The sequence below is a fragment of the Dreissena polymorpha genome, chromosome 4 (assembly GCF_020536995.1).
Source record: "Dreissena polymorpha isolate Duluth1 chromosome 4, UMN_Dpol_1.0, whole genome shotgun sequence".
Classification (NCBI taxonomy): Eukaryota; Metazoa; Mollusca; class Bivalvia; order Myida; family Dreissenidae; genus Dreissena; species Dreissena polymorpha.
The window spans coordinates 30,971,486-30,995,706 of record NC_068358.1 but is presented as its reverse complement, the minus strand read 5'-3'; the positions used below and the strand labels follow the sequence as shown (position 1 = coordinate 30,995,706).

General features: G+C 35.0%; 1 long non-coding RNA gene across 1 annotated transcript; it reads right to left on the bottom strand.

The window, feature by feature from the left end:
- Nucleotides 1–356: 356 nt before the first annotated feature.
- LOC127879155 (uncharacterized) lies at nucleotides 357–22,540 on the bottom strand. The gene is made up of 4 exons (XR_008048943.1): nucleotides 22,354–22,540; nucleotides 19,425–19,496; nucleotides 7,059–7,355; nucleotides 357–6,921 (listed from the first exon to the last, which is right to left on the bottom strand). It is a non-coding gene; the product is annotated as an uncharacterized LOC127879155 (long non-coding RNA).
- Nucleotides 22,541–24,221: the final 1,681 nt, after the last annotated feature.

Genomic DNA, 24,221 nt, shown 5'->3' with positions numbered 1-24,221 from the left:
GTGCAGACCGCTCATCTATTTTCTTTTTAAAGATGAAGGGACTCTCAATTTCAATCACAAAGGAGGGAGGGATGGAGTGAAGAGGGGTGTATAGTGTGGGGGTGTGGACATTTATTACAATATCTTCCAAAAATGCGAAAAAAATGCAAAAAAAAAATATTCGAGGGTGGGGGGTGGGGGAGGGGATTCATGGGTGCAATGGTTGGACGGTATTTCAAAAATAAAATAATAAAAATAAATATTTGTGTTTTTTAACCGTTTCAAAAAAAATGGAGGGGGTGGGGGGGGGGGGGTAAAGTGTGAGGGTGTGGTGGTTATTTGTGAGATGATCTTAAAACAAAATTAGGGGGGGAGGATTCGGGGGGGGGCACGGGGTATGGTTTGGGTAGAGTATTGTGGTATGTCAGGTAAGAGTAGTTTTGTCAAAGTATCAATCAAATCTAATCATAAATAAATAAGTTATGGCAATTTTAGCAAAATTTAATAATTTGACCTTGAGAGTCAAGGTCATTCAAAGGTCAAGGTAAAATTCAACTTGCCAGGTACAGTAACCTCATGATAGCATGAACGTATTTGAAGTTTGAAAGCAATAGCCTTGATACTTTAGAAGTAAAGTGGATCGAAACACAAAATTTAACCATATATTCAAAGTTACTAAGTCAAAAAAGGGCCATAACTCCGTAAAAATGACACCAGAGTTATGCAACTTGTCCTTTTAATGTACCCTTATGATAGTTTGCGAGTGTTCCAAGTATGAAAGCAATATCTATGATACTTTAGGGGTAAAGTGGACCAAAACACAAAATTAAACAAAATTTTCAATTTTCTAAGTATAAAGGGCCCATAATTCCATCCAAATGCCAGTCAGAGTTACATAACTTTGCCTGAACAGTCCCCTTATGATAGTTAATAAGTGTTGCAAGTATGAAAGCAATAGCTTTGATACTGTAGGAATAAAGTGGACCTAAACACACAACTTAACCGAATTTTCAATTTTCTAAGTATAAAAAGGGCACATTATTCTGTCAAAATGCCAGTCAGAGTTACATAACTTTGTCTGCACATTCCCCTTATTATAGTTAGTAAGTGTTGCAAGTATGAAAGCAATAGCTTTGAAACTTAAGGAATAAAATGGACCTAAACACAAAACTTGACCAAAATTTTCAATTTTCTAAGTATAAAAATGGCACATTATTCTGTCAAAACGCACGCCAGAGTTATCTTACTTTGCCTGCCCAGTCCCCTTATGATAGTAAGTAAGTGTACCAAGTTTGAATGCAATAGCATTGATACTTTCTGAGAAAAGTGGACCTAAACGCAAAACTTAACCGGACGCCGACGCCAAGGTGATGACAATAGCTCATTTTTTTTTCAAAAAATAGACGAGCTAAAAATGGCCTTCCAAAAGGTATTACAACATGTACTAGGTACAACAAAACAATTTATTTCCTGCAGGCAAGTGCTGATTTGTGAGGAGATTGGGGTGGGAGGTGGGTAAAACAAAAAAAATCCTTTGTTCTCTTTTTACATCCGCATGGCATCTGAATGCTCATAATTAAAGATCGTTACACTTCGTGTCATTCCGTCATTGTTTACAGGGAAGATAGCCAAGCTGATCCGATTTTTCTGTAGATAGGTTAAAGTCTATCTTATTGCCATTCCTTTCACCCAACGCAAAAAACAAACACACTGATACGATATTTCGTATAGTTTGCATGTATGCACTGGGTGGAAGTAACAAACAAAACATATGCTGTGGTTAAATGGTCATTGACTGACCGTTATTATCATATAACAAAAGTACAAAATATATATCAATATATACACCAATATATTATATAACTTTAGACATAAGGAGATTAAACAATTATGTTATTCGGTAAAATGTGGAGGTTTCTTTAGAAGATGGCCAAAAAGATAGCTTGCTATCTTCCCACCCATTTTTAATAATGGAGAGGTCCCACCTAGCTGGCACGACTGAGGAATACAACATTAAACTCATACTTTGGCATCTGGTGAACAAAAGTTGAATTTCATAGCTCAAGTATAGCAAGCATATAACAAATAACACACTTTTCATCAGAAGCACAAAATATTCTGACTTAAGTAAAGCATGTCATTTGGAAATGCATCAAAATAACTGGGTAAAGCAAAACAAACTAAATAATCTCAGTAACGTTAATATAAACAAAGTACTGACAGTATTGGTGTGACGATGCTTTTGAGAGGATGGATATAAAATCATCAAGTTTAGTTCATCTACATCACCACAATCACCACAATTGTGTATGTTGGTAGGAAAAAAAATTTGGTACAAAAAATTTGCGAAAAAAATTTGGGTATGAAAACAAATTTGGGTACGAAAAAATATTTGGGAACCAAAACATTTGGGACCGAAATTTTTTTGGGTACGAACAAAAAATTGGGGATGAAAAAAAAATTGGGTACGAAAAAAACTTGGGTACGAAAAATTTAAGGTACGGAAAAAAAATTGGGGGAACGGGAAAGTAGTACCTGTGGGGAACTTGACCCACACTCGCACATTTTCGGCCCTTTCCGTCAAACATCAGATAAGTTCCTGGAAGGCAATAGTATTAATACACATTTCGGAAGCGGTAATGCGGTCCTACCTACGCGCGTCAAAATGTAAGCGAAATATGTACACAGGTCTGTCAGGAATGATTGAATTAACGAAGAAAATCGTGTATTGATGTAAGTTTTTTGAAGAAATGTGCAGAAAATATATTAAACAAGAGCTGTGTTTGTGAAACGCAATGCCCCCTGCTGCGCAGCTTTGAACCCATATATTTTACCTTTGACCTTGAAGGATGACCTTGACCTTTCACCACTCAAAATGTGCAGCTCCATGACATATACATGCATGCCGAATATGGAGTTTCTATCTTCAATATTGCAAAATTTGACCTTTTACCTTGACCTTGAAGGATGACCTTGACCTTTCACCAATCAATATGTGCAGCTCTATGAGATACGCATGCACGCCAATATTGAAAAAGTTATGGCCAATGTTAAAGTTTTCTGACAGACAGACAGACGCTTTATATTTGACATTTGATCTTGAAGGATGACCTTCACCTTCACTTTTCACAACTGAAAATGTGCAGCTCCATGAGATGCAGATGTATGCCAAATATCAAGTTGCTATGTTCAATATTAAAAAAGTTATGGCCATTAAAGTTTTCGGACGGACGGACAGACTGACACACTGACTGACTGAAAGTTCAACTGATATAGGCTACCCTACCGGGAGCATAAAAAGCAATGGCGATATTTTTCTCAGCCACATAATTCTTAATAGTTTGATATCACAAAATGAAAGTGAAAGTAGAACTGTCAAAAATGACAACCTGTCAACGTGTTGTTTTTGCTGGCACGAGAGGGCGATTACACTCAATGTGTTCACATTTTGACCATAGGCTTTGTCAATGACCTTTATAGTATGGGTAGCTTTGATATTATTTATTGCTATCATGTAACTGCATGATTGTGTATATGTTTACAATACACAAAGCATAAATAATGATATAAATATACTGATTGAGCTTATAATAATCTGAGAACTATAGCCAGGTCAATTAAGGACTTAAAATACAATTTTGTGTCCTGCTTTCATGAAGAAATGACCATGCATGTCCTAGATTTAAAATTCAAGGCCCTGGTGTGACACATTGGTAGCATTACCGTTAAACTGTTACCAGGCTTATGAAATCAGTTTTTATTGAACTATCTAAGGAAATCTAAATCAGGCACTGATTTTTCTTGTTTAAATACAGTCATAGATCAGTTGTGGCCTCTGGGTAATGACCAATTTTTGCTTACTTGTCACACCCTTAAAACTTTCCACACGTCTATAATAGCAAATCTGGATTTAGGCGATCTTCAATGGTACATTTAAACTTTAGCTCTGTTACAAGAGTGTTGTTAAAGTCCAGTCTCATATTTAAATCTAGGCCATGACAAAAGCAAAGTGTCAAAGACAAATGAAAGATGCGTTCATTAATTATAGTCCAGGTTTGCATTGGGCAAGACTTGCTATCAGTCTATTGAAAACATACATAAACGAATATTACATGTCGTAATATAGAACCATCAAGTATAATCATAGATTAACATGACAGTACAAGTTTGATCTATTTATTATATAACACAGAACAACTATGATTGGTATACGTAACTTCTATTCTGTATCCTTAAATGTTGCTTTCAAGTTCAGGGTAAAAACCAAAGATAAAACTTCATCAGAAAACATCCGATGCCCAATGTAAAATAACTCTGGAAAACTGTACCCGAAACCAACACATATTAACATGTAACTGTGGACAGTGTGTAACTGAAACATAACTGGTCTTGCTTGGAATGGACCAAACAATGAAAACCCCGTGCACATTCTCGCCTATGCCCGCCTGAGTGACCCTCACTCACATGACAACCATAACGCATGAACGAACCGCATATATACATGTTTTGTGCGGTGCATTATGTTTAGACATAACGTTCTGTGCTATACTCCGTAACGCACAGAAATGAACATTCTTCTGCTGTAATAGAATTATAAAGGCCACACAGTCAAGATTGTTTCCCAATGTTTGTTATAGATTCCATATAGGCTCACAACACAAAATCAGGTAAATGGTAACGGCTCGCTTGTAGTAGGACGAGGCAGGTAAATGGTAATGGCTCGCTTGTTGTAGGACGAGGCAGGAACAGGGCGCTCGTCTGGGCACGGTCACAGAAATTGCCCAGGAAGGTTGGTAAACCCCCGATTTGGCTATGGTAACAGCTCATCAGTATCAGTACATGGTGGGAACCTTGGACAGCGTGCACGTGCAGATTGCCAGTGGAACTCCAGTACAATTGAGTTGCCGCTGCAAATATACAGCAAAGACAGACCAAGCAAAATAAATCTTTGATTTGCAAAGTTATCCAAAAAGCATAGAGATTATACAATACTCATAAAGCAAATATACGTAACAATTAGCAATATACATATAATTCCTAGCAAACAGGGTGCGGTGGGTGGTTTTTTAACGATAAATTACAAAATTGCAAAAAGTTTCTCCAGCGCTGGAGAGAAAAGGAAGCGGTAAAAGGCAATGATTATACCGTTCACGAATAATTTCGTCGCTGTCAGCTAAATTGTTTACATTTCGTAGGTATATGCTTAGAGACGAAAAAGTTCGAAACTTCAACAAAATAACCCGGTTTATTTTTTAAACAAATAAACCACATCATTTTAGTATATGAATTTCGAATAACACAAAACAAAGTTATTACTTGTTTAGTATACCGGTCCTTTGCAATAGCAACTGACGAGAACATAGGGACTAGGTTAAAATAATTGTCTTGACACTGTTACCATATCTTATTAATATCAGGCAGGGATTGGTTTCCAATTTGTCTCGTAATCTGTGAATTGACCTCGTTCACAGCCTGGGATTGGTTCTCGTACAGTCCGGGCGTGTCAGCGTCAGCGACTGGTTTTTGCTGTCCCATTTCTGGTATTGTCAGTTAGTGCCAAAATTGCAGGGTCATTCGTGTTGATACTGTTTGTGGCTGTATGTGAGGCTGTTTTCGCCTTCTTTGACAGTGTCGCTGGACCACCGCTGTTCTTCCTGTTCTTCGGGGGCATGTTGGAGCTTCCACCAGTATTAAATAATAACCTCAGGGTTGAGACAAATAATCACAGTGCAAAACGTTTATTTTAAACCACAGAAGCCATATTCGGAGTAAGGGAAGTAACTGATACACTGCGGCACACTGCACCCAACAAAACACCAAAATAACCAAACTTATTGGCTTTCAATCAAATGCAACACGCACAATCAACCACATAAAGTCTACAGGCTCGCAGACAGCTGGATATACTACACATTATTTAAATTAATAAATCCATCCACAATTCACATTCAAGTAAATGTGACAAGCACCTTCAATCAAATGTGACCGCGTTTAAGCCGACAGGCTCGCAGACAGTGGGATATACTACACACAAATAAGTAACATACACACATCCACAAAAGATCCATCCCGGAAAAGCACGAGTTTAGAATAAACCACCAATCACCCCGGTAAAACAACGCTGGTCCACCAAATAAACCAATGATAGCATACCCCAAATTATAACGACCGACACGGTGTGTGATTTAGAAAGGATTACAAATGGGTCATACCCATCCGCACCAGCTGACCAGTGGGCCCCCCAAAAAGTTGCCCCTTCCGGGATACATATATTCCCATTCAACTAAATGTGACAAACACCTTCAATCAAATGTGACCACGTTAAAGCATACAGGCTCGCAGACAGTGGGATATACTACACACAAATAAGTAAAATAAGCACATCCACAATTCCCATTCAATTAAACGTGACAAGCACCTTCAATCAAATGTGACCGCGCTAAAGTCCACAGGCACGCAGACAGTGGGGAATACTACACACAAATAAGTTAAATAAACACATCTACATTCGCATTCAATTAAATGTGACAGGCACATTCAATCAAATGTGACCGCGCTAAAGCCCACAGGCACGCAGACAGTGGGATATATGACAAATGCAAACAACCACAATTCACACAAATAATGTGACCGCGCTAAAGCCAAAAGGCTCGCAGACAGTGGTAATAAACATAAAAACCCACCACAATTCACAAAAATGTGACCGCGTTAAAGCCTAATGGCTCGCAGACGTGAGGGTTTGTACAAATGTAAGAGCCCAACCACATTAACATAAAAAACGTGACCTCTATAAAGCCTACTGGCTCGCGAAAAGCGGGGGTATATCAAAGATAAATGAAAGAACAAAACCATACAACCTACATGAAAACAATACACCTGGCCGCATTAAATGGCTCACAGACACAGATGTATACTATAATATAAAAATACATGGACATTGTCCTTATGTATTGTACCTCGGCCGCTATACAAATAGAAGCAATTGTTATGTAATTGACAACTTATATGTTAGGATATACATAAGAATTTTGTATTATAATCTGTAGTGACATATAAAAAAAACTGTAGTAAATGTACACCTGGTTCGAAATCAGTTTGAGTTACAATGGAATCGTCCGATTCAGTGATTATGTAATGTACATGTTTTCGATCTTGACATCTTATACTGCTTTCAATTTTAAATAAGTAATATACTTGACTTTTGAGATCCGCCTTGGTTTCGATTGCATAACATATGGAAGAAGTGATCTACAGATATAATAAAATATACTCCCCTAGAAAACTCTATGTATAATTCTTCACAGCTCTCATAACCGCATGCCACAATGACGTGTAGAAGCAATGTCGACCAAGTAGGGTAAGGTGGACCCCGTCTGCTGCAAATATTTGTATATAGGCACTGAAGATACATGTGCGTCTGTGACTCCAGAGTGTAATAGATGGATGAGATTCCAATAATGTCTTTAAAAATAGAATTTGTGTAACGTCGTTGTGCCTCGTATTCCTCTACACGGACGTTCCGAGGTTTCGCAAGTGTGAACAATTCACACAAAATAGACCAGGTCAATGTTATGGTTTTGATTCCGGATTGTCGCGCATGTACAATGCACAATATAGTCCGGATGTAAACACGCAGGTGCGCGTGACGTCACGCGTGAACTGGTCTTTAACCTGCTTTACACTATAGTCCGAGCTGAATTACAACTTGTGGTTTGTGTATTTTAAGAAAATTGTCATATCGTTGCTTAAACTGGTTATTTGTAGTACAATGATCGATTGTATTCCGTGTATTGCACAACTTGTCAAATAAATATCACTATGCAATTATGTAAAATCAATAAAATAACGTATACTCTGGATTTAAATAAAACAAAAAAAATTCTTTGTTTTCTTTAAACATCCGCATGGCATCTGAATGCATTAAAGATCGTTGCACTTCGTGTGATTCCGTCATTGTTTACAGGGAATATAGACAAGCTTATCCGATTTTTCTGTAGATAGGTTATAGTCTATCTGATTGCCGTTCCTTTCACCCAACGCATAAAAAACACTGATACGATATTTCATATAGTTTGCATATATGAGTGCGTATACATGCTTTTGTAAGGAACTGTGATACATCGACGGAATTAAAAAACGCTAAATGTGTCTCATCGGTTTACACGTAATGGATTTAACGTAGATAATATATCATACAGATAATCCGGAAAATATCATTACCAGGTCAGTGATTATTTAACAAAACGTGCAAACAGGATATTACTCTGTTATGTGTCGCTATATCCATTCATTATGTACATAAAGATTATTGTTTATGTTTAAATACTACAATAGTATAAACGATGTCGATTTAATTACACGTGCTGATGGTCGTTATTTAGTTTATAAGTTAACTAAATTTTTAATAATCGTAGGTAAAAATAAAATACTTAAATTACATAAATGTATAAAACGTGCTTCATACATGAAACGCAACACACCAGTGCGGAACGTTTCATTATTCAGGAATTTTTCATAAGCTGTGAATGTTGTGAATGCATGCGCATACTTAAGTAGGCAACTATGAAAACATCACGCTTTTAAAAAAACATTAAATACACGCCCTAGATTTATCTGTAACGGATTTAACATTACATTTAAAAGGTTTGTCGGTCAATATTTAGTGGTTTTGGAATATGTTGAAAACTTGCAGAGAACACAAACATGTCTTGAATAAAGAGCAAAACCTTCAGCATTGTGTATATATCGATACTACCGTCTCTTCACTTCAAGACGTATGGCAATATGTGTTTAGGTGTCTTTCAATTTCATACAAGAACCATATTTACCACCCAATATTGCAAGTGTACAATGTATTTTATGCAGCTCACTACTGATGAGGCAAACATAATTGCAAAATAAACTCTTGCTAATTAAACGCAAACATCAGTGAATGTGTTCGAGATCATGTATTCCTCTTTCGGCCAACCTAAACAATCAGGTCGATTAGTCGTTAAATATGCATTGGGCAAACTAATATTGTGTTTTAGCGTGTTCAAATATACCACGAATTGTAACATAATAATGACATTTTATTCACCATCGAGCTTAAGCAAACATACACAAATGCAGACTTTTAAAATAAGTATTAAAGAGGATTTTGTAAATATTACCCAAAATGCACTGCATTAAAAATGAAACATGTTCTGAAAACAAATGTGACGATTAAAAAGCGGAATATCCACGTGTATTAAGATTAAATGGTCACTGAGAATGTGACAGATGGAAAAAAACATTGCGAAGAAATAAACAAAAGACAAATGAATAAATACAACGAAATAACCGCGTCCCAATATAGCAAGTTATATTTGGAAAACGTTATCTATTTAATACTTACTGAATGCAAAATAACAGGCTGCGGTTGATTAAGCATACTTGATAATTAAGGTTTGTGTTTCGTCATAATGTGCAGTTTTTTTTTAACATGGTGAGGTAGCCATTAAGTTCCATATAAGTAGGTTGGAATACTTTGAACTAAGCATAGACTGTGCTTATCGTTTTGTTTTTATAATTAGATTTAAAATTGTCATTTATGAATAATTTTTCTCTTGGGGTATATTATATAATTAAATATCAATTACGAGGAATCTATTTGATATTTTACAAATAAATATATATTTCGTCAATATTTCTTACGCTTTGTTTAAGAAAGCATGGAATGAATGAATAACTATACTTATTGACATATACGTAATTATTAGCAGTTATAACGTAATTATCTGTCTGTTGAATTAGTCTGCATACAAACATAAGTCGCATGAATATCAAATACAACAATTATTTTATTGTTTCAACCCGCGCCCATATTATAGAGATTGAATTAATACAATTTTGAAATACCACATTCACTAATGGCAATTAATAAACAACATTGTTTTACTTTCGCTTTGATTTCCAAATGGTGTAAAAATGACATATTTTATAGTTAAGTTCTCAACCGTAGCGACTAATGTCGGATCAGATATGGATAAATTAGAAATACATGGTTTAGTGCAACTATTTTCCGTTATTTTGCAGACTTATTGTATATTCAATCATGAATTGGTAAATAAACCGTCAAGTCTACAATTGAATAATATAATATTATTTATGCGTCAGTGACATTTAAACAAACATGAATTACCTGATCTGGAAAACGCATAATTTCATTATCTGGCAAACGATTTTTCTACGCATCGTCCGACTAATGACTGAGATAATAGTGTGAGTTAAGCGGAAATCAAACATACACTTACCCTCATTATTGTGATAAATATGATTTGCATTTTTATTGAGTAGTATGAACGTAAAAATCTATTTGAATACTTTCCACGGTCTTAAAAGTTTAATTATTAAAATATATTTACTTTAAGTGAAGGTTTCTTTCATTCACAAATTCAAAAATAACTCTGTTCACAAATGAATTGTTATGTGTATTAACTATTACAGTTAATTGCTTTGGCATATTACTTTTTCGGACATTAGTAATTCTAATACTTATGTGATGTTTAATACACGTTATTTTTGCAAATTTATTTTATGTTTACAAATGAGATTGCAGTTAATGAATCAGAAAGTGAAGTTGTTCTTGTTCTTTAAAACGTCAAAACAGATCGGTTTTATTGCTTTGCCTTTGTCATATGCAACGATTTAGTTTGCGGTTGGTAACATTTTTTGTACGTTTCAGTAGCTTATGCATTAAACCTATTTGATAATTGTCTAACTTGACATCCGAAGGCAAACTTTTTGTTTATTTGCTGGTTTAACACGAGATGTTAATGCATCATCGATAATATCTTTAACTACATATTTCTGTCAGAATGTTAAATTTGACGCACAACAAGTGACCGGGCGATTTATTTTTAAATTGTAATTTGAAGGATGAATATATTATTAATATTTCTCTCAAATGATTAACGGTGTGTGTCATGTTATAGTATTCAATGTTAAGGATGTTCGATCATTTTGTGAAAATTTTAAAAATATCCGGAATGCTATAATTTTTTGTATGGTGATTAATGGATCTGTATCTGAAATAAATATAAAATAAAAAAGGGAGGTCACCGTGAATAATTTTGAGATAACGAAGGTTTTTAAATGCCATGTGCGTTTGAAAAAAGGTCATTTTTGCGGGGCATAAAATTGGAGGTACGTTAAAATGTTTGAGTGTAATATATTTAAAATTGCATAGTAATATTGAGATTGTATTAGATTAGCAACTGTAACATTTGTATTATCATACTGAACACTTTTAAAACCAAAAATATTGGAAATCGTACAAAAATAATGAGAAATAAGTATGACTAGTTTTTTGTTTGTTTTGAATATTTTATTGCACAGTTCAAAATAGATAACATGCAATACAGATACATATTTCTGTTGATGTAATATTCATATTCATTTCAGGTTCTCAATAATTAAAGGAAACTAGCTTAGCATTAAAATGAAGTAAAGAAATTGATAGGTCACCGTGGATTTTTTATTGCTACAGACATTTTAATATGGACTTAATTTCAAAAATATAGTGACTAATATTGTTATAGTAATTAAAACATATCTATATAATAACTGCTCCATAACAATCAAATTATCAACTGAAATGTGATACACTAGAAATATGTATAATGTACATTGTTATGAAAATATTTCAAATGTGACAAATGAAAAAACAATGGTGATATTCAAAAAACATCTTAAATTACCCCACCCACCTGTTACCCATGTTGTGGGTTGTAAATTGAACATATGTATTATTTTAAAATTATTATTTTAGAACTGTGAGATGTTTATCTAAAGACAAGAGGGCCATGATGGCCCTGTATCGCTCCACTAATGAAAAAAAGGCTGAAACAAATATTCTACGCATGTGCAAATACTTAAATATAGGCCCTATTTAAGCACATGTACACTTTTGTGACCACCTGGGCTGGGTCAAATTTAACCCCAGGGACATAATTTGAGCAAACTTTGAAGAGGACTACTATATCTCACTACATACAAAATGTGGTAGCCCTAAGTCCTAGAGTTAAGGACAAGAGTATTTTAAAGTTTTCACAAAATAAGCAAGATATAAGCGTATATAATGTTCAATTTTGTGACCCGCGGGTCAGGGTCAAATTTGACCCAAAGGGCATAATTTGAACAAACTTAGAAGACAAGGGACAAAATTGTCACAAAACCAGGTTTTCATTGTGAAAAAAAAATCTGATAAAGGGAGAAAACTCAAACTGAACTTTTGAAATGACCAAAAAAAATAACCCCCTTTGTAAGTTTTTTTTTTTTTAAATCTATTTTTAGTCGTGGCGACCTTGACATTGGAGATATTGACGTGATTCTTTCGTGGGACACACCGTCCCATGATGGTGAACAAATGTGCCAAATGATTTTAAAATCTCACAATGAATGACATAGTTATGGCCAGGACAAGCTCATTTATGGCCATTTTTGACCTTTGAACTCAAAGTGTGACCTTGACCTTGGAGATATCGACGTAATTATTTCGCGCGACACACCGTCCAATGATGGTGAACAAATGTGCCAAATGATTTTAAAATCTGACGATGAACGACATAGTTATGGCTCGGACAAGCTCATTTATGGCCATTTTTGACCTTTGAACTCAAAGTGTGACCTTGACCTTGGAGATATCGACGTAATTATTTCGCGCGACACACCGTCCAATGATGGTGAACAAATGTGCCAAATGATTTTAAAATCTGACAATGAACGACATAGTTATGGCCCGGACAAGCTTATTCCGCCAGCCCGCCAGCCCGCCAGCCAGCCAGCCAGCCCGCCCGCATTCGCCAATCTAATAACCAGTTTTTTCCTTCGGAAAACCTGGTTAAAAACTATAAGATGTTCCTGCATACCAAATTTGGTAGCCGTTTTCCGAATGGTTTTCAACAAGATTTTTAAAGATTTCACAAAATAGGCGCTTTATAAGCGTTTTTAAATTTTGTGACCCCCCGCGGCAGGGTCAAAGTTGACCCCAGAGGCATTATTTGAACAAATTTGGTAGAGGTTTATTAGATGTCACTACATACCAAATTTGGTAGCCCTAGGCCCAATGGATATGGACAAGAGTATTTTAAAGTTTTCACAAAATAAGCACTTTATAAGCATATGTTCAGTTGTGTGACCCCCGGGGCAGTTTCAAATTTGACTCAAGGGGCATAATTTGAACAAACTCGGTAGAGAACTATTACAAGTCACTACATACAAAATGTAACATTGCATCATCTAAGTGGTATTTACTATCATTTTATCAATAAAGATTAAGCATGATTTAGTATATGAAAGCAAAATGAGAAATTAGTCTGAACATATCTCTTGTTGCAATTCAATCATATGCTAGGTTGACCAACAATTCACACGATATCTCACATTGAGTTACTCAGCAGTAGCAGGTTGAATTATGTTACACATGTAAGTAAATATGTATATTTTTTAATAGAAGTTGAATCTTGGAGATTTAGAGTACCTAAATACCTGAATTGAACCAAGATAAACTTCTGTATGTGCAACACTGTGAATAAGGAATATGTTAAAAATAAACTTTACCTAACCCTCTTGTTTCCAAATCAAAGAAAACAAATTCTTTCCCAGTAGTGTCTAGCCCTGCTGGACCAGGCTTGGGTACAGGTGGGGGTAAAGTTGTAACTTCAACATCTTGGTCCTCTATGTTTGAACTGTATGTTGGTCACGCTCGTACTTCTTGCACTGTCCTTTGAATGCCTGAACAGGAAAACAGAATTTCAAATTGGAAAATGTGCTTGCACCTTCATGGGTCATCTCCGATTTTTATTTAAAGAAATGATTTCACAGCACATTAATGCTTTTACAATAATCAATTTACAAACATTAGCATATGCTTTTAAATGTTCCTACTACTTTGCATATATATAATTGATGAATCTATTGAAACAATCTCAAACAAGAAATGTGTCCACACGACACAGATGCTCCAAATTTCAGGCACGAAAAGTATGACGGACTGACCGACCGACCCACAGACAGTTCGAAAACTAAGTCGCCAATTTGGGGCATACACATGAAGAATATTGTGTTTTAAAAATAAAATGCCCATAATTAAAAATACCGTTCCAGTTTTGAGTTTTATGTGTCGCTGTTTTGCTGCACGAGCAACAGCTATAGCCTTTCTTTTTTTGTGCTGAAGGTCACGGGGAAGGGCCAGTTTCGATTTGAAAGTCCCATGTGAAACACCCAGTTTATGATTTACCTGAAACAGATTGCAGTAAATGACAGAACAGTTTACAATGATCCACAATGTTAGAATATGCTTATGCGGAATAAAATAATATGATATAATGTCAAAAATTTACAAAAGTTACATAATTTTATAAGACCTAGAGATCTACATACACACAAATAATAATTAATTTAAGCCCTTTATTTTCAAAACCAATAAGTATTTGAAGAATTGAGAATATTTATGTTTTGTAAACTTGCAAAATTTCATTTTTATTACTTATGTCACTTTAACCCTTTCAGTGCGGGAACCGAATTTTGAAGGCCTGTGCAAACAGTTTGGATCCAGATGAGACGCCACAGAACGTGGCGTCTCATCAGGATCCAGACTGTTTGCTATTCTGATATTACTTGAAAAAAATCTAAGAAAATGCTCATTTTAGAAATTTAGCAGACGACATTTTAGCAGATGACAAATTTCCCAGCATGCAAAGGGTTAAAATATACATGTTAAACTAAGGACAACCAATGAACCATTCACATTCTACTATAATTGTGTTTACTGGCAGTAAATGATAAATCAGACAAAATATGAAGGAAAAATATATAGCATGTACAATATAAAAAAAATGTATGCATGTAGACTACACAGGTATTATATGTAATATTTGAGATAACTATCAGAATGTATTATAAAGTATCAGTAATTTAGACAATAAATCATTATATAATGCACCAATGTACCAAAAAGACAAAAAAAGTCTTACCTAATGCAAGCTTTGTGTTCATGTCATAAACTATGTCATGTTTTCGTCCAGTAGCCACATTATTGATGGCACCACAATTGCTACACTGTATTTCCAAAACACATGCCTGTCCGAAATCCCTGCTTCCTACTGTGTTAAGTAAATTCATGGGCACTTGGCAAGAACTGCATGCTGAAAGCGATTCGGCAAATGTGTCGAGTTCAACGACACGTCTACTAATTTTCCAACTGGCATCGCTGTTGTCACATGTGGTCACGCTTACCGACGATCCGATAGAAAAATCGTCAAAATAACAGTGGTCATACCGGAAATCTTGATTGTCGGTGGAAATAGTATTTCTATTGAAATCCATATTGTTCTTTGGAACGTTTAAAAAAAAAAATTTAAGTTTCGTTTTGTATTCCGAATTATATCCAAATTAGACATTTTAAATGAAAATTATTAAGCCAAGTATCTGATTCTCATTGTTGACAAATTATCGTTTCGTTATCAATAGACGCTTGTATTTGCACAGAAAATAACATCTACAGCGTAAGCAAGCGTTTCATCGATGTCGATCACGAAGTGACGTCAAGCAATCGAACGCTTGGTTTCATTGCAGTAAATCTCGAAAATATGTAAATGCCGAAAATTTATAGGCGAATAATCAAAACAGTAAAACTAGAATTTTCACTCGTTTATTCCAACCTAATCTTTTGAAACCGTGAAAATATATAAAGGTTTTTAATTTTCACGATATAGAGAATCAATTACCGTAAAGTGGAAACAATCGAACATCCTTAAATCTTTGCAAATTATTTGCTGTATGAGCAAATGAAGCTGTTATGATTAATGAAACGCCTGTATAGTGATTAAGCTCTTCATAATAAAAGGCCGTCAATGCATACCATTCTCCAATTGGATTTTGTTTAATAATATGGCATAAATAGCGTTCCCTTTGTCAACCAACGATTGTTTTATAGCGACGACCTATTTAAGAATAGTATTTGAAATGTTGCATGTAGTCAAATATATTTGATTTTACGTTATTAGACGTAATATATCGCTAATCTAAACGACAGTATTAGTCACTTTAGGTATTCAAAGTGCAGACAGTTTGTATAACACGACTGAAAAATGGTAAAATGTTCTTACACAAGTTTTTTCTTAATAACAAAACGTAAAGCCAATACGTATAAAATAGTCTCAATATACACAAGATGTTTAATACTCATTTGCATGACCTGATGCGCATGATTCTTAATGTTGGAACAATAATGGGCGATTCGTGATATATCGGCATATATCCAATGTTGACGCACATTTGTAAAAATACAACAAAGTGGCATATGTTTACGGTAAGTATGCAGATGAAAAATGCTGACAAATAATGTGCATCCATATATGACAGTTAGTGGGGCTTCAACTTAAAAAATCTAGAAATGTAATATTTCAAAGGATGTAAGTGTAAGTGTTACAGACATTAAATTGTATGTAATAGTGCTACCTATTTTGCACGTCGGTGTTAACAATATAAGAAAACAAGGCACTCAAAGTGTCGTTGGTAAATAATCAGATAATAACTATTTTTTATGTGACTATATTAACTTTGTAAATGCGACCATGATCACCAAGCAACACGGTTCTATACGTGGTAAAATATAATTGTGTAATTATGCGAGAATTTAATTTAGCGGTCATCTATTTAAAAGTGCAATGAAAACACGAAATATGAAAATCATGTTGTCAAATCGTAGAAACGATGTTAAGACAAAAATCAGTATTTTCAAACTAATAAGACATGAATCAGATAAATGATATAGAGATTAAATGTATTGTTTCCGGTTTTATATTGTCCGAATGCGATACATCTTTTGAACAAAGCATTATTCAAATTTGAATATTATATTGACTTTTAAAGATTGTATGAGATAAATATGATATTCGTTTAAGTTTCATCTTTTGCATTAAATTCCGTACAAAAACAAACGGCGTATCTTGCTATAACTGTGTGAAAATACAGAATGTGATGTGAACAGGCATTTCGGAGTTTCGACCTGCGCAAAATAAGCTATACAAACACAATACACACTGAACAAACAAGGGTTATTTCGGCGTGGAATGTTGTAATTCTTGAACCACTTAACTGCATCGGTTCCGCTATTGAACTACCCGTAGCTGTTAAATGGACAACGAAAATATTGTTGTATCTCTTGCGTGAACGTGCTTTGAGAGACAATTACCAAACCATTACAATAAGCATATTAAGTTAAATCATATGAATTATTTTTGTGTATAACGTTGAACGCATACAATTGTCAAAATATTATTTGCCTTTATGAGCCCACCATGTTTATTTTAAATCCAATTGTATATCCATATTTTCCAATGTTTTTAAGAGTTTCGATATATGTGTTTGTAAATTATTCTTTTGCAACTACAATTTTTGAAACACCTGGTGTTAGTTTAAGGGTACTGTTTTTAATTCATTGTCTCGTAGTGTACACTTTATTGGTCCTTTGCCTTAGTTTTAGACCGGCGGAGAGTTACTTCGTTTCTCTTTCACTCTGGATGGGTATGGTGGGTTTAAATATAAATTGTTTATGGGATTTGAATTTTAAAATCGTATGAACAAGCCATAACGGTGATATTAGTACATTGACAGAGTGACAGGTTGGCCCCGACGAAAAATCTATCCGTATCACACTAGAGAAGAACGGTCAATTGTCCATAACGGCCAACGGCCAGTATATTTCACTCCTAAATACATGTTTGAACTAGAAATGGCGCGGCAGAGGCCGACGCGTATCCCCACGCCGAATGTTTGACCTAGGTGTGCCCCTGGGTGTGTAATGGGGCCATGCATAGCTGAGATTGACCGTATTGTCATAAGAGAAGTTCATCATCAATTAGAAGTGAATTGGTGTAGAAATGAAGAAGTTATAGTAAAAGGCAATTTTGGGTGGGTGTGACATATGTGGGCAGGGCGCCCCAGGGTTGGTAATTGTGCCATGCATAGTTGAGATTAACCGTATTGTCATAAGAGAAGTTCAGTATCAATTTGAAGTGAATCGGTGTAGAAAAGAAGAAATTATAGTAAAAGGCAATTTTGGGCGGGTGTGGTCTATGTGGGCGGGGCCCCAGGGTTGGTAATGGGGCCATGCATAGTTGAGATTGACCGTATTGTCATAAGAGAGGTTCAGTATCAATTTGAAGTGAATCGGTGTAGAAATAAAGAAATTATAGTAAAAGGCAATTTTGGGTGGGTGTGGTCTATGTGGGCGGGGCGCCCCAGGGTTGGTAATGGGGCCATGCATAGTTGAGATTGACTGTATTGTCATAAGAGAAGTTCAATATCAATTTGAAGTGAATCGGTGTAGAAATGAAGAAATTATAGTAAAGGCAATTTTGGGTGGGTGTGGTCTATGTGGGCGGGGCCCCAGGGTTGTTTATGGGGCCATGCATAGTTGAGATTGACCCTGATGTCATAAGAGAAGTTCAGTATCAATTTGAAGTGAATCGGTGTAGAAAAGAAGAAATTATAGTAAAGGCAATTTTGGGTGGGTGTGGTCTATGTGGGCGGGGCCCCAGGGTTGGTTATGGGGCCATGCATAGTTGAGATTAACCATAATGTCATAAGAGAAGTTCAGTATCAATTTGAAGTGAATCCGTGTAGAAATGAAAAAATTATAGTAAATGGAATTTTTTGGTGGGTGTGGCCTATGTGGGCGGGCGCCCCAGGGTTGGGATTGGGGCCATGCATGGTTGAGATTGACCCTAATGTCATAACAAAAGTTCAGTATATATTTGAAGTGAATCCGTGTAGAAATGAAAAAATTATAGTAAATGGAAATTTTTGGTGGGTGTGGCCTATGTGGGCGGGGCGCCCCAGGGTTGGGAATGGGGCCATGCATGGTTGAGATTGACCGTATTGTCATAAGAGAGGTCCAGTATCAATTTGAAGTGAATCGGTGTAGAAATAAAGAAGTAAATGTAAAATAACCTAAAAAAATGAGTGATAATTTCTGACGCGGCCCCACCCCAACCGCTATAACTTTTGACCCAGGGGTCAGATCAAAATTCCAAATAGTGCAGGGTCGCACATATGCTCATAGCTACCATGTGTGTAAGTTTCAAGGTTCTAGTGCTTTAAGTGTAGGAGGAGATAGTGGCCAGGACGGACGGACAGACAGACGGACGGACGGCGGAGATAACCACAATATCCCCACCTTTTTTTCAAAAAGCGTGGGGATAACTACAAACAACGGTCACGCGTGAACTAAACGAATACGCATAATAATAACAATTTGTATTAGTAGCAATTATTAGCTGCAGTCATAACAACAACAAAGCATGAGTGCGTGACAAAGTCAATAGATCTTTATCGCTTATAAGTTGCTAAAAACAACACTAGGCTGGCAAGTGTTATTGTCTATACCCTTTGCTCAGTACATACCCTAAAATACTTACACAGTATTTAACTCGTAGAACTTGACCCAGTGTTCTCTGATGGCCACTCTGTGTTGTCCTTGAACATCAAACCTGCAAAAGTGATCGAACATAAGAAAAATCAAAATACTAAACAACACCAAAATCGGCTATGGAAATCAAAAAAACGAGCCGAATTCGTCTTGAATTTAGAAAATAACGATTTAACACCAATTTACTCTTTACTTAATACTACAAATAGTGCGGCTCATACTACCACTACCACTTCTTGCACTACTACTACTACTTCTTCTGATACTACTTCAGCTACTACTTTTACTTCATCTAACATAACTACTCTTAACACAACAACCACCACCAACAACAATAACATCAACAACAACAATAATACTATTCAACACGACAATTCTATCAACACCGAAAACAAAAGTCGAAACAACAACAACAGTATCAATATGGCCCTCACACAAATAGCACAACTATTCCATACGACAGCCGTGCAAACATATCAACCACAATCATTTTATCATAAAAACCAACGACACACACCACATTCAATCAAATCTAAACCCTGGTACGGGCCTCAATGTAATAACAAGAGACTATTCTACAAACGAATGCGTAAACTCTACAATGAAAACAAAACATCAGACAATACAAACGCACTGAACCATGCAAGCAAGAATACAAACGAATCGTGCATTTCCATCACAAAAACATATACATCGTACTCAAACCCAATTACGAGCCATGAAAAACAAACAACCGAAAGATTATTGGAATTACGTTAAATCACTCGAAAGCCACAAAGACGAAATTAAACCAAGCATCGAACAATTCAATACATATTTCAAAGACTTAAACACAACACAAAATGAAAACACAAGTGACTATGACCCCTATCGCGTTGAACCTAATATAATCGACAATAACACAGAAACTACCCTTAACTCTTCGATCACCAGTGATGAAATTGATAAAATGATCAACAAATGTAAAAACGGCAAAACATGTAGCCAGGCTGACAATATTTGCAATGAATATATTGAAACCACGAAAACTCTGATTTTGCCAATTTATACTTAACTTTTCAATATGATATATGACAGTGGAATTATGCCAGACACCTGGTCCAAAGGTTACATCTTTCCACTATACAAAGGAAAATGCCCACGCGATTGCCCTGAAAATTATAGGCCCATAACGATCTTATCCTGTCTAGGCAAACTATTTACATCCGTCTTAAATGAACGATTTTCAAGGTATAGTAATGAAAATTCTGTAATCAACTAAAGTCAAGCTGGCTTTCGTAAAAAATTCAACAACAGACAACATTCTTAATTTTCTTATAAACAACATGAAACAATTAAAGAGTAAACTATTTGTGGGCTTTGTAGACTTTACCAAATGCTTTGACCTAATCCCCAGAGCAGAACTATTCCATAAACTAATTAACAACAATGTCCAAGGAAAATTCATTCGAATTATAAAAAATATGAACGACAACATCAAATCATGCGTCCAAACAAAAAATGACAGTTCAGCTTTCTTTGCCTGCGACAAGGGTGTCCGACAAGGGGAAAACCTATCTCCTCTTTTATTTTCCTACTACCTTAATGACTTACTCTAACTCCTTATAAACAATAACAACAATGGGATTCAAATTCAATATCAGAATGGAGAAACAATGCATTTTATTGCACTAATAGCCATACTGTTCGCCGATGACACGATTCTATTTGCAGATTCCCAAAAATCTTTAAAAAAAATGTCTAAACGATTTCGAAAAATATTGCAAACACTGGAAATTAATAGTAAATGTAGATAAAACGAAAGTCATAATATTTGGCACCAATAAAAGAACTTGGAAACAATACTCATTCAAAATAAACAGTAAACTTATTGAACTAGTAGACACTTATAAATATCTAGGAACATTTTTTAGCCACAATGGAAGTTTTTTTAAAGCGAGAACACATATTGAAGAACAAGCAAACAAAGCACTGCACCTACTATACAAAAGAATTAACAATCTCGATCTTTCACTCGACTTGCAAATATCATTATTCGATAGCACAATCCTACCAACTCTAACATATTCCACTGAAATAATTGAATACGAAAACACAAACAATCTGGAGAAAATACATATATCTTCTTTTAAGAAAATAACTAATTCCAGAAAATCAACTCCCAATTCATTTCTCTACGCAGAGCTGGACAGAAACCCAACACAAATACAAATCAAAACAAACATTATAAAATATTGGTTAAAGATAATAAATGACGACCACACAAAATACACATACATCATATATAAGTATATGCTAAATAGTCCTCAAACTTACAAATGGCTCAACTACATTAAACAGATATTTAACGAAACAGGAAATACATACATTTTCGAGGTCCAAAATTATATCAACACAAACAACGTTCACCAGGCAATTAAACAAACTCTAATGGATCAAATTTTAAAAGAATGGGAGGCAAAACTTAACACGTCAAACAAAGGCAAACACTATTTCCTGTTCAAAAACAATAATAAACTCGAAAAGTGCATAACATCACTTCAAAGTAACCTTACAACAAACCTCATTAAATTCTGAACTGCTAACCACAAACTGCCAGTTGAAGTTCAAAGATAATATTCCTCATAACTTAAGAAACTTACCCCTTTTGCCTCCATCTAGGATTAAGAGAATTAGGAGACGAATTTCATTTCGTCCTTGTGTGCCCACACTTCACAGAACAAAGGCGTCAATTGATCCCGAGATATTACTCCACACGCCCAGATATCATCAAATACATTGAATTAATGCAGTGCAACAACATTAACATGGCTAAAAGCACAAGCTTGTTTACTCGTAAAATTATGGATGCGTTCACAAACACACAATAATTAACTTAGAATCCATGACACTGCATCAAAATAAATAAACATACATACCTGCAATTTAAGGCAAATCCAAAACAGTAATCCCGCATTTAACTTTCAGCAGAGCACGTGCAAAACTTTCCAATTTCTTTCATAAACGCACTACTTACACACACCCAACTCTGATCTACACGCGATCTCGATTTCGGCATGTAGGTCAGGTCAATTGGGTAAATCGAATGTTCTAAAAATAATTTAATCACAGGCTGCATACCACTGATTCCATACTCAAGCAAACGAATTAGATTAAAATCCATCTTTTCAATTCTATGAGGTTAAATTATCCAATGAACACACTTGTTATGCGCAATTTAACTTTTAGTAATGTTGTACGATTAAATACTAAGTCTAATGTACATTATTATAGCGTTTGATTCGTTGCATGTGCTCTCATTATAAATTCCGACTACATTCACCTTATTGATATTTATAGATGCTTAACTGTAAACAATGAAATATGAATAAATAAATTGTTTATGCAGTTCGACTATATCTCGTAAAAAAAAGTTGGACTAAATATCTTAAACACTTGTAAAGTCTACCGAACTTCTAGCAGATGTAACCGATATGTGTAATATGTGTTGTATTTATATGAATATGTTTTTTTATTTCTTATAACCAGCAACCTTCGAATATTGAATACAAATTATGTCTTTGTGCGTTTTACTAAACATTACCATATGCTGTAAATTGTTGATACTTTTGCCTGTTTGCCATCATTGGCGTTGAGACGCTTCTTGCATTTAATTAGATCTTATTAATACATACATTTTTATACTAATATCTGCCATTACTATTTTCGGACGAATATATTCTTTATGTGACTTTACTAATATCATAACGGTTAAATATTCTACTCAAATTACCGCATAAAACTTCTATAAATGAAAAGAAAAATCTTAATACATGTTTACTGCCCCATTACCCCTGTAAGAAGACTAATAAGTGTAAAATTATAATTTCACTTATGTAATGTCCATATTTACTTTAGCGGAAGGTTTGTCCATATGATTTCAGTTGTCTTCACGGAAACATCTGCATTCAAAAGCGCGCATTGTTTTATTGTTTTATTGATACATAACCTCTATATATCTTTGTGGTACTTCTATATGACGTGCGACACACGTATTGTACGAAAAGCATTTGTATTTTGTACTTACAGAAATAAAACGATAATGCCATTAACTTTATCAATTTATAAACCGATTAGTTTGGCTATAAATGATTGTCTTTGTCAATGCAGTATCCAGTCCGTTCCATTTAGTGAGTTTTAAATCCATTCTGTTTATTTTAGAGAATTGTAAATCAGTATTTTAGCTCTTATATTATTCCTAAGTAAAGTATATGACTTAATGCGCTTTATATGCGAGTAAGTAATGACATAGTTTGTAAGACAATAGGAAAATTTTACATATTTTATTACAAGCAAACAATATAGCACGTATGGTCATTGTCAGAGTTCAGTACACGAAACTAGCTGAATGACATTGAAATTACTTTCGTCGAAACTGCTTATAGTTGATGCTTATTTATAGGTGACACAGGCCATGTATATTGTTGAACTGATTACATTCACAATGCGTCACCATGAGTATCAAAATGTTATTTTCCCCTATTATGCAAACCGAATAGTCACGTAATCGGCAAGTTAAATATAAAATAAAATATTGACTACCTTTTCTTTGAAATTCTGGTGTCGTTATGTTATTTGTACAATTTCATATTGCGCCTTTTCAGTACACATCTATTTATCCAAATGTTTGCCGACAATATGATGTACTGTGAAGATTAAAACATGGGATGAAAAGGTCTCTACTTTCGATCACTTGTAGCAGATATAATACATGCGTCTAGAAAATACGTTTGTTCCTTACTACTTA